General features: G+C 43.2%; 1 protein-coding gene across 2 annotated transcripts in view; it reads left to right on the top strand.

Annotated features, from left to right (window-relative positions):
* The window catches only part of sppl3 (signal peptide peptidase 3), a 211,614-nt gene that overhangs the window by 3,247 nt on the left and 196,705 nt on the right, over nt 1-11,662 (top strand). The window contains exon 1 of one of the 2 annotated variants that reach the window (XM_072587258.1): nt 7-18. The exons of the other annotated variant lie outside the window; for it this stretch is intronic. The gene's annotated coding sequence lies outside the window, so the exon portion shown is untranslated. Of the gene's footprint in view, nt 1-6; nt 19-11,662 lie in introns of those variants that run through there. 2 annotated transcript variants of the gene reach the window in all.

Raw genomic sequence — 11,662 nt, 5'->3', positions numbered from 1 at the left:
CGAGCAGGCATATTCCTGGTGAGTACATTCCTTCCTCATACCTCTTTCTCTCTCCTTTTTTTAAAAAAAAAATCGATCATTCGGCGGTAGGTCATCTCTCTCTCTCTCTCTCTCCAGCCTCTTCTCCCCCCCCCCCTCCCCCGAGCTGCTTGTGAAGGCGGGGGTGGGGAGGGGATTGGGTTTGTAGGCCGCGGATGCAGCCTCGGCCTCGCAGTTTTAAGGGAGCACGGCTGGGCCGAACGGGGTCTGGGGCGCGACGGTCGAGCTGGGCGCATCAGCGCCTGTGGCTGCAGGACGCTGTGTTACAAGCTGTGGCTCCTCTCTCCCTCTTTTATTTTCTTTTTTTTCCTCCTCCCCCTCCTCTCTTCCCCCTCCACCCCCCCCCCCACTCTCCCTCCCCTCCCCCCCCCCCCCCCCACTCTCCCTCCCCCCCCCCCCCACTCTCTCTTCCCCCCCCCCCCCCACTCTCCCCCCCCCCCCCCCACTCTCTTCCCCCCCCCCCCCACTCTCTCCTCCCCCCCACCCACTCTCTCCTCCCCCCCACCCACTCTCCCACTCCCTTCCCCCCCCCACTCCCTTCCCCCCCCCCCCACTTCCTTCCCCCCCCCCCACTCCCTTCCCCCCCCCCCACTCCCTCCCCCCCCCCCCACTCCCTTCCCCCCCCCCCACTCCCTCCCCCCCCCCCACTCCCTTCCCCCCCCCCACTCCCTTCTTCCCCCCCCACTTCTCCCCCCCCCACTCCCCCACTTCTCCCCCCCCCCCACTCCCCCACTTCTCCCCCCCCCCACTCCCCCACTTCTCCCCCACTCCCCCACTCTTCCCCCACCCCCCACTCCCCCACTCTTCCCCCACCCCCCACTCCCCTACTCTTCCCCCACCCCCCACTCCCCTACTCTTCCCCCACCCCCCACTCCCCTACTCTTCCCCCCCCCCCCCCACTCTTCCCCCCCCCCCCCCTCTCCCCCTCTTTCTCCCCCCCCCCCCCCCCCCCTCTCCCCCTCTTTCTCCGCCCCCCGCCTCTGCGCTAGTGGTTTTCTGGCTCCAGTGCCTAATCGCTGCGTTTTTAAGCAGCACAGTGACCATTATGGTTTAAGGTGCTTGCTGTGTGGGTTTGGGGTTGGATAGCTCACTCACAAGTGAGCCTCTTATTAGAGAGATTGAGACATAATATTCTTTATACTTTCTGCTGTGTTAAGTTGTCTTCAGTTTTGAATAACAGTGCTGAGCTGATTTGTTAACTAGCAGGGTTCACATTTACTTCGACTGAAGGGAACTGTACAAGTGTATGGATAACAAAGTTTCTTTGATTCTAGTCGTAACGATGAAGGCATGTTTGTTATTGTTTGATTGCACTTGCCCACAGATGTCTGTGTATATACATGGAGGTGTAGTACTGGAAAAGCACAGCCGGTCAGGCAGCTTCTGTGGAGCAGGAGTATCAATGTTTCAGGCATAAGCCTGAATTTCAGGATTCCTGAAACGTCGATTCTCCTGCTCCTCGGATGCTGCCTGATCTGTGCTTTTCCAGCACCACATTCTCAACTTTGATCTCCAGAATCTGCAGTCCTCACTTTCTCCTCCCTATACACAAAGAGGCAATGTCGCATTTGCTAAAGCATGGGTATTCGTGCAATGTGAACTGCACAGTGGGTGTTTTGCCATCTTTGCTTAAGTTATACCACCTATTTGGCATATTATGTAACACACTATCAAGACTAAATGTGCTGGTACTCCTGGTGCCACATGGAGATTTTCTTGGGATATATTGAAACATTTTTCATAAGTGTGATTTGTACTATGATTAATGCACAACCAATTCGCACGTGTAACAATTTAAACCATTGTGGAACCCTTTCTAATCTATGAAAATAGTTGAATTTAATTACCATTCCACTTTTATCATTGGAAAAGTCTCTGAGCACCATCCCAACTTAGTGCAGAATGACTAGGGAAATCTATTCTGATTTGTTTTTCGTGAGGCAACTCCAAGAAAAATTATGTTCAAAAGTTGTGCAATATCTAGCAGTGTTTTTTTGTCCTTGAACTACATTAGTGAAAATGTTTCTAGGGAGTTTGGAGGACTTCACCTGTAATTGGATCCACTGTTAAAGTGGATTAATGGAATCTATTCTGTAGCTGACATTTTGGACCATGCACCTAATTTCCTATTGTCCACAGGCATTTTCAGTTGCTGATCAAGTTAAGATTATTGAGCAGAAATCTTGTTAGACCAGAGGAGGGAGAGTCACTAATTGCAATGCCATATTGACTTATGGCACCCAAACCGAGAAACAGAAATGCCAACTGAGTTAAGGAGAAACTGAAAAAGGAATTTCACAAAAGGAGAGGGTTGGTCAAGTTTGTGTCTGTTTCTGCTCTATTGCCTCCATAGATCATATTCCCAGTGTTGTGTTGGTAAACTTGCTAGTATTTGCTTTGTGTATTTTTCTGTAATGTATACGGATGCTGTTGAATTCCTTTGTAATTCACCAACGAAAAGAATTGATATTGGTTGAAGTCCTGTCACTTCTCGTACTGTTTAATTAAAGAAAATTAGCAACGTGTATGTGTGGTTTATAATTTTTTTTAAAGCTGTTCAGTCACAAACTTGACGTACTTCATTGGGTGTAAAGGACTTTCGAGGAGTATGGTGAACAGAATAGAAATTTTTTCCATGTGTACTTTTACATGAAAGATATGGTGAAAAGTTTGATAAGTCGCCTCACCATGGTACCTGCATCAATGACCGAAGTCATACATAGCTAAACTAGTCACTTGGATACAGAACTGGCCCGAAGGTAGAAGATAGGATGGCTGCGAAAAATTGCTTTTCAGACTAGAGGTTTGTGACCAGTGGTGTACTGCACCTTCAGTGCTAGGTCCTCTGCTTCATTTATGTAAATGATTTGGATGAGGTACAGTTAGTGAGTTTGCAGATTACATCAAAATTGGAGATGTAGTGGATAGTGAAGAAAGTTACTTCAGAGTATAAGGATCTTGATTAAGTGGGCCGAGGAATGGTAGATGGAGTTTAAAATGAGAGGTTCTGCATTTTGGAAAGGCAAATCAGAACAGGGTTTATACATTAATAGTAAGTTCCTGGGGAGTGTTGCTGAGTAAAGAGACCTTGTAGTGCAGGTTCATAGTTCCTTGAAAGTGGAGTCACAGGTAGATAGGATAGTGAAGGTGTATTATTGGTCAGAGCATTGAGTATAAGAGTTGGGAGGTCATGTTGCAGTGTACAGGACATTGGTTAGGCCACTTTTGGAATGTTGTGTGCAGTTCTGGCCTCCCTGCTATTGGAGGGATGTTGTGAAACTTGAAAGGGTTCAGAAAAGATTTACAAAGATGTTGGCAGGGTTGGAGAGTTTGAGCTATAGGGAGAGGCTGAATAGGCTAGGACTGTTTTCCCTGGAGCATTGGAGGCTGAGAGATGACCTTTTATAGAGGTTTAAAAAATCATGAGGGACGTGGATAAGGTAAATGGATCTTTTCCCTGGGTTGGGGGAGTCCAGAACTAGAAGGTATAGGTTTCAGGTGAGAGGGGAAAGATTTAAAAGAGACCTAAGGGGCAACTTTTTTTCACCTAAGGGAGGTGCGAGTGTGGAATGAGCTGCCAGAAGAAGTGGTGGAGGCTGGTAAAATTACACCATTTTAAAAGGCATCTGGATGGGTATATGAACAGCAGAAGGGTTTTGGCAGGATATGGGCCAAGTGCTGACAAATGGGATGATATTACTTTAGAATATCTGGCTGGCATGGATGAGTTGGACTGAAGGGTCTGTTTCCATGCTGTATATCTCTACAACGCTATAATAAAACAAAAGTGGTACTGACAGATGAGATAAATCATAGAATAGTTATAACGCAGGAAGTTATTCAGCCTACTCTCTGTGCCTGAAATGATAGATTTTGTTGTTTCTAGGATTTGAACCCTTAAATTGGATTACTGCTTCATTTGATGTGCATCAGTATTTTGATTTGCTACATCATAGTCCCCTCTTTCCAGACCTGAAGTTCTTTAATTTATGAAGGTTGATAAGCTGTTCATTTTTTCTACCAAGATGCAAAATGAAATAACTTTGCTTTACGTTAGTGTGGCACATTCAAGGTAAAATCTAAGTGTTACCTACCAAATATAACTGTGTTCCATTATCCTGCCATCAACAATAGAGAATTTAAATCATTTGTGCTCACAAGACTAAATGTAGCAATGACTATTAAATTTTCCTGAGGTGCTGCACTTGAATGTGGATGTCTTTGCAAATTTAATTCTTCAACACAGTATTAAATAGTTTCTATTTTATCAATTGATTTTGTTTTAAAATAGAATTCTGATTTGAAGTATGACAGTCAAAGAAAACACAAGCTGATTAGCAAGGTTAGATCTCATGGGATAGAAAGAAAACTAGCCATTTGGATACGGAACTGGCTCAAAGGTAGAAGACAGAGGGTGGTGGTGGTGGTGGTGGTGGTGGAGGAGGGTTGTTTTTCAGACTGGAGGCCTGTGACCAATTGAGTGCCACAAGGATCGGTGCTGGGTTTTCTACTTTTTGTCATTTACATAAATGATTTGGATGCGAGCATAAGAGGTACAGTTAGTAAGTTTGCAGATGACACCAAAATTGGAGGTGTAGTGGACAGCGAAGAGGGTTACCTCCGATTACACCAGGATCTGGACCAGATGGGCCAATGGGCTGAGAAGTGGCAGATGGAGTTTAATTAAGATAAATGCGAGGTGCTGCATTTTGGGAAAGCAAATCTTAGCAGGACTTATACACTTAATGGTAAGGTCCTAGGGAGTGTTGCTGAGCAAAGAGACCTTGGAGTGCAGGTTCATAGCTCCTTGAAAGTGGAGTCGCAGGTAGACAGGATAGTAAAGAAGGTGTTTGGTATGCTTTCCTTTATTGGTCAGAGTATTGAGTATAGGAGTTGGGATGTCCTGTTGCGGCTGTACAGGACATTGGTTAGACCACTGTTGGAATATTGCTTGCAATTCTGGTCTCCTTCCTATCGGAAAGATGTTGTGAAACTTGAAAGGGTTCAGAAAAGATTTACAAGGATGTTGCCAGGGTTGGAGGATCTGAGCTACAAGGAGAGGCTGAACAGGCTGGGGCTGTTTTCCCTGGAGCGTCAGAGGGTGAGGGGTGACCTTATAGAGGTTTACAAAATTGAGGGGCATGGATAGGATAAATAGACAGTCTTTTCCCTGGGGTCGGGGAGTCCAGAACTAGAGGGCATAGGTTTGGGGTGAGAGGGGAAAGATATAAAAGAGACCTAAGGGGCAAGAGGGTGGTACGTGTATAGAATGCGTTGCCAGAGGATGTGGTGGAGGCTGGTACAATTGCAACATTGAAGAGGCATTTGGATGGGTATATGAATAGGAAGGGTTTGGAGGGATATGGGCTGGATGCTGGCAGGTGGGACTAGATTTCGTTGGGATATCTGGTTGGCGTGGACAGGTTGGACTAAAGGGTCTGTTTCCATGCTGTACATCTCTATGACAAGCTTGTCAAATACTCTTTGATTGTGCTGTTTGTATGCTTTAGGAAGTGTCACCATTTCAGTAGATAGAGATCATTATCACATCCTAGGTTAAGGTCCTCCTTTTATCTTACCATTATAATTTAAATTTCTATTATTGATATTGTATGAGCAAACCAGCTGCTTGGTATTTCTGTAATGTTCTGTTGTAATTGGGTGAAGCTGAAGTAATTAAGCATTGGGTGAACACCTGGATTAATATTGTATTGTGATCAGAAAGATGTCAAAAAGTACTCAGAAAACAAAGTCAAAGCTTGCGTAAACCCATGATTGTAGAAGGACGACAATGTAACTGCAGGAAATCCTTTGTAGCAGGAGCTTAAACATAATTAATTTCTTGGATATGAATTGGGTAGAACTCTGCTCGGAAGGTTTTAAAATTCAGAAGTTCCCCAAGAATTGATTAGATATCTAAGAGGTTTTGAGACCCATTACTCATCTTTAAGGTCACTAGACACGAGGAAAGTACTAGCAGTTTGCAGAAAACTTCAACTGCCCACTTTCAAAAAGGAAGGTAAGACTGAAATGGGTAACATAAAAATTCTTTTAAAAATACCAAGTAAAATAAAAGCAACATGTGCGAACATGATGGATTGGTTTACTTCCAGTCACATCTGGGATATAAATTCCTGTGTGATAGGTGGTGTGATATAGTATGTAGACTTTCGGCGTCCGTGAGAGAGGTTTGTATGAAAGTCCAATTTAATTATGACAATTCTCAAAGTTTAAAAATAAGAAAATGGAGGAACAGTGGAAGAAAGCAAACTGGTAATAGAGACTGTATGATGTAGGTTATTCCAGTAATAACTATTGACTCTAATTTGTCTAATGGTTTGAGTTCTGAGACTTGTTGCACATATTAGCAAGCTAAGAGAGAATATATTTAGAAGTGGCAAATCAACTCTTAAAATTATTTTAACAAAGTATGTAGTAGTGCCAACAGCAATGAAGTGCTGCATGCAGGTAGGAAAACGGATGTCACAAAGCCATTTCAACAGTATTCATGGACTAAGGGTGGAGTTGTTGAAAGGAAATAAGAGGAATATTCACAAATCTGCTGAACATTTCATGAGCAGCAATCAACCCCCGCCAAATGAATGTTGAATTGTCCAGGAGAACAACAAACTTCGTGAGATGATAAATGCTGAAGTTATTCATAACGTATCTAGACTTTGTTTTATTTATTTGTGGTCCCTTGCTTTAAGCATTGGAAGAAAATGAAGCAAATCTGGCTCATGGACAAATTGGAGAAAGTAAGACTTCTCAATGTTGAAATAGGCATTATAAACACAAATCTATTTCTACAGAAAAGGTAGACACAACTGAACAGGAATTCGCCAATTTATAGCAAGGAGAACAGATTCACTTCATTGAGTTTAGGACAGAAACTTGGATTTCTTGGCACAGTGTAATGAATTAAAGAGGTGGATTTTAAGAAGGTGTGGAAATGAAAAACCTTTTGTAACGTTAAACATTATGGATCATTTTAGATGAAGTTAAGAACAGGTGACCACATGGCAGCCTGATACAAAAATGCAGTCACATGGTATCGGAGTGAGCTAGCAATATGGATACAGAACTGGCTTCATCTTAGTTGACAGAGCAATGCTTTTCGGAATGGAGGGCTGTGACTAGTGGTGTTCCACAGGGATTGGTGCTGAGACTCCTACTGTTCATGATCTACGAAAATGTAGCTGTTTAATTAGTACGTTTGCGGATGATACAAAGATTGGAGTTGCAGGTAGTGAGGAGGATTGTCAGAGGATACAGTGGGATGTAGATCAGTTGGAGGCATAGACAGAAAAATGGCAGATGGAGTTTAATCCAGGCAAAGGTGAGGTGATGCATTTTGTAAGGTCAGGTACAGGTGCAAATTATACAGTGAATGGCAGAACTCTGAGTATTGATATGCAGAGAGATCTGGGTGTGCAGTCCATGTCTCTAAAGGTGGCAGCCCAGGTTTTTTTAAATTTAAAAAAAAGGCCTATGGCATACTTTCCTTTATTGGAAGGGGCATTGAGTATAAGGAGAGACAAATTATATTGCAGCTTTATAGATAGTTAGGCCACGCTTGCAATATTGCGTACAGTTCTGGTCTGGTCGCACACACTAATAGAAGGATGTGGATGCTATAGAGAAGGTACAAAAAAGCTTTACTAGGGTGTTGCCTGGCATAGTGGATTTTAACTTTGAAAAAAGATTGGATAGATTGGGTTAGTTTACAATGGATTGCGGGAAGCAGAGGGGTGACCTTATAGAAGTTTATAAGATTGTGAATGGCATGGATAGAGTGGAAAGTATGTGGCTTTTCCCCAGGGTGGAAGGGTCCATTACTAGGTGACATGGATTCAAGGTGCGAGGGGTGACATTTACAAGAGATGTGAGGCAAGTTTTTCACTCAAAGGGTGGTGAGTGCCTGGAATGTGTTGCTAGAGGAGATGGTGGAAGCAGACACAGCATTTAAGAAGCACCTGGACAAATACATGAATAGAAAAGGATTAGACCTTCCTTTATGTGAAGGTCAAAATGTGGGACATAGGCTTGGAGGGCCGAAGGGTCTGTTCCTGTGCTGTAATGTTCTTTGTTCTCTTGAACTTACTGATCCAGTTATCTTGTGATCTTTCAATTTCTGTGTCTGAATTTGTCTGCCACCTATATGTATTTATATACCCTGATAATTGATTTAGGTTACATGGTGGACCTACTTAGGGTAAAATTCCTTTAGCTTTCAAAAAAAGGTTTTCTTAACACAAAAAGCCAGTAGCATGTAGGCTAGTTTTGACTTTCTTCTTCAATTTCTTCCTCTTTCATTTTACCATTCCATTCTAGCTGACAAGATAAGTTGCACAGGACCAGCTTTCAGTATTCTAAAACTACCTGTCAGGAGACCGGAATCAAAAAGTGTGGCGCTGCAAAAGCACAGCAGGTCAGGCAGCATTGGAGGAGCAGGAGAGTTGACGTTTTGGGTATACATCCTTCATCAAGAATGTGGGATAAAGGGCTTATGCCTGAAATGTCGACACTCCTGCTCATCAGGTGCTGCCTGATCAGCTGTGTTTTTCTGGCGTTACACTTTTTGACTCTGATCTCCAGCATGTGCAGTCCTCACTATCTCTGAGGGGACAGGAATGTTACCCTGGATGATTTAGTTTTCCTTTCTGAAATATCAACATTCAACTATAGTTGAAATGAAAAACTTAATGCGTTATAGGAGCTTCAAATAGAGCCAGTGTAAAATAATGTGAACGTGACTAAGAACGAGCATTTGCATTAAAGTGGATGAGTTAATCGTGCAAGTAGGTGTAAGTTGGTAACTGGTTGTTAGAATTACAGAGACTTGGCTGTGGGGATGGGACCTGAATATCTAGGGCTTATCAGTTTTTAGAAAGGGCAGGTGAAAAGGTTGGAGAGGGGGTGTTGGAATGGCATTGTTGATTTTAAAGAGGATATTAACACAATAGAGAGGAAGGATATGGGCTCCCAAACTGTAGTGTTAATGGTGGGAAAGACTTTATCAAGAAATTTAAAGATACAAGCCATAAAGGTACAGATGTAATTACAGGCAAATTTAATCTGCATATAGATTGAGCAAATCAAATTAGTAACTGTGCTATAGCTGATTAATTCCTGGAATGTGTATGACATGGTTTTATGGATCAATATGAGCCTGACCTCAGTGGTGGGCAAGTTGTGGAGGGAATCCTGAGGGACAGAATGCACATGTATTTGGAAAGGCAAGGACTGATTAGGGATAGTCAACATGGCTTTGTGCATGGGAAATCATGTCTCACAAACTTGATTGTTACTTTTCAAAAAAAACTCAAAGATGATTGAGGGTAGAGCGGTAGATGTGATCTATACGGACTTCAGTAAGGTGTTTGACAATGTTCCCCATGGGAGACTGGTTAGCAAGGTTAGATCTCATGGAATAGAGGGAGAACTAGTCATTTGGATACAGAACTGGCTCAAAGGTAGAAGACGGAGGGTGGTGGTGGAGGGTTGTTTTTCAGACTGGAGGCCTGTGACCAGTGGAGTGCCTCTAGGAATGGTGCTGGGTCCACTACATTTCATGTATATAAATGATTTGCATGTGAACATAAGAGGTACAGTTAGTAAGTTTGCAGATGACACCAAAATTGGAGGTGTAGTGAACAGCAAAGAAGGTTACCTCCGATTACAAGAGGATCTTGATCAGATGGGCCGAGAAGTTTAATTCAGATAAATGTGAGGTGCTGCATTTTGGGAAAGCAATTCTTAGCAGGATTTATACACATAATGGTAAAGTCCTAGAGAGTGTTGCTGAACAAAAAGACCTTGGAGTGCAGGTTCATAGCTCCTTGAAAGAGTCGTCGCAGGTAAATAGGATAGTGAAGGTGGTGTTTGGTATGCTTTTCCTTTATTGGTCAGAGTATTGAGTACAGGAGTTGTGACATCATGTTGTGGCTGTACAGGACATATTGCATGCAATTCTGGTCTCCTTCCTATCGGAAAGATGTTGTGAAACTTGAAAGGGTTCAGAAAAGATTTACAAGGATGTTGCCAGGGTTGGAGGATTTGAGCTACAGGGAGAGGCTGAACAGGCTGGGGCTGTTTGCCCTGGAGTATCGGAGGCTGAGGGGTGACCTTAGAGGTTTACAAAATCATGAGGGGCATAGATAGGATAAATAGACACAGTCTCTTTCTCCTTTCTCCCCCCCCCCCCCCCCCCCCCGAAGTCCAGAACTAGAGGGCATAGGTTTAGGGTGATAGGGGCAAGATTTCAAAGAGATCTAAGTGGCAACTTTTCACGCAGAGGGTGGAATGTGTATGGAATGAGCCGCCAGAGGATTTGGTGGAGGCTGGTACAATTGCAACATTGAAGAGGCATTTGGATGGGTATATGAATACGAAGGGTTTGGAGCGAGATGGGCCGGTGCTGGTAGGTGGGACTAGATAGGGTTGATATCTGGTCGGCATGGATGGGATGGATCGAATGGTCTGTTTCCATGCTGTACATCTCTATGACTCTAATGTTGAGAGACCAACTGCAGAACAGGTCATCCTAAACTAGGTATTATGTAATGAGAAAGGGAAAAATTGGCAATCTAACTGCGTGAGATCCCTGAGGAAGAGTGACCATAATATGAGAGAAGAGTCAGAGTGTGGTGCTGGAAAAGCACAGCTGGTCAGGCAGCTTGCAAGCAGCAGAAGAATCGACATTTCCGGCAAAAGCCCTTCAGGGCAGTCCTCACTTTCTCCTCCATAATATGAGAGAATTCTTCATTAAAATGGAGAGTGATGTAGCTGATGCAGAGATTAGGATTCTGAATCTAAATGAAATAAACTGACCTAGAGGAAGCTGGCTATGATAAATTAGGAAATGTTACGTAAAGGGGTGATGCTGGATAGGCAATGGCAAATATTTCGATTGCATGGAGCAACTGTATCAATATTTCATTCCTGTCTGACACGAAATAAAACTGGAAAAGTAGCCCTACCATGTCTAACGAAGGAAATTTGAGGTGGTAGTGTTAGATCCAAGGAAGGTATATAAAAGTTGGCCAAAAAACAGCAGACCTGAAGATGGAGAACAAAAGTTTGTTTTTGGTGGGGGCGGGGAGGAACAGGGAATATAAAAAGTGATTTTAAAAGCTTCGGTAGCTATGTAAAGAGAAAATGATTAGAGAAGACAAAAAGCAATGTGGGTCCCTTCCAATCAAACCAGTGGAGTTATAATGGAAAACAGATGGCAGAGCAATTAAATGTATTTTGGTTTTGCCCTCACAAAAGAGGGCACAAATAACATACCAGAAATGCTGGTGAGTACAGGGTCTTGTGAGAGGGTTGAACTGAAATAAATCTGTATTTATATGGAAATAGAGTTGGGGAAATTGATGGGATTAAAAGCTGATAAATCCCTAGGGCCCAATAATTATATCAAAAAGGGTGATGAATTGTTTAAAGATTGGAGCCAATACTGAACAAGCCACCTCAGTGTGCCACCTCTTTACAAGATTGGTGTAATACCTACCTGTTATTAATCTTTTTACATGAAAGATGTATCAAATAAATGCTTTGCAGATTTTTAAATAATCCCAGAGTACTTAAAAGTGCCCCTAGAAATAATGGATGCATTGGT

Source organism: Chiloscyllium punctatum, chromosome 17 (genome assembly GCF_047496795.1).
Source record: "Chiloscyllium punctatum isolate Juve2018m chromosome 17, sChiPun1.3, whole genome shotgun sequence".
NCBI lineage: Eukaryota > Metazoa > Chordata > Chondrichthyes > Orectolobiformes > Hemiscylliidae > Chiloscyllium > Chiloscyllium punctatum.
The sequence above is the reverse complement of the archived record's forward strand: the minus strand, read 5'-3'. Positions and strand labels throughout refer to the sequence as shown.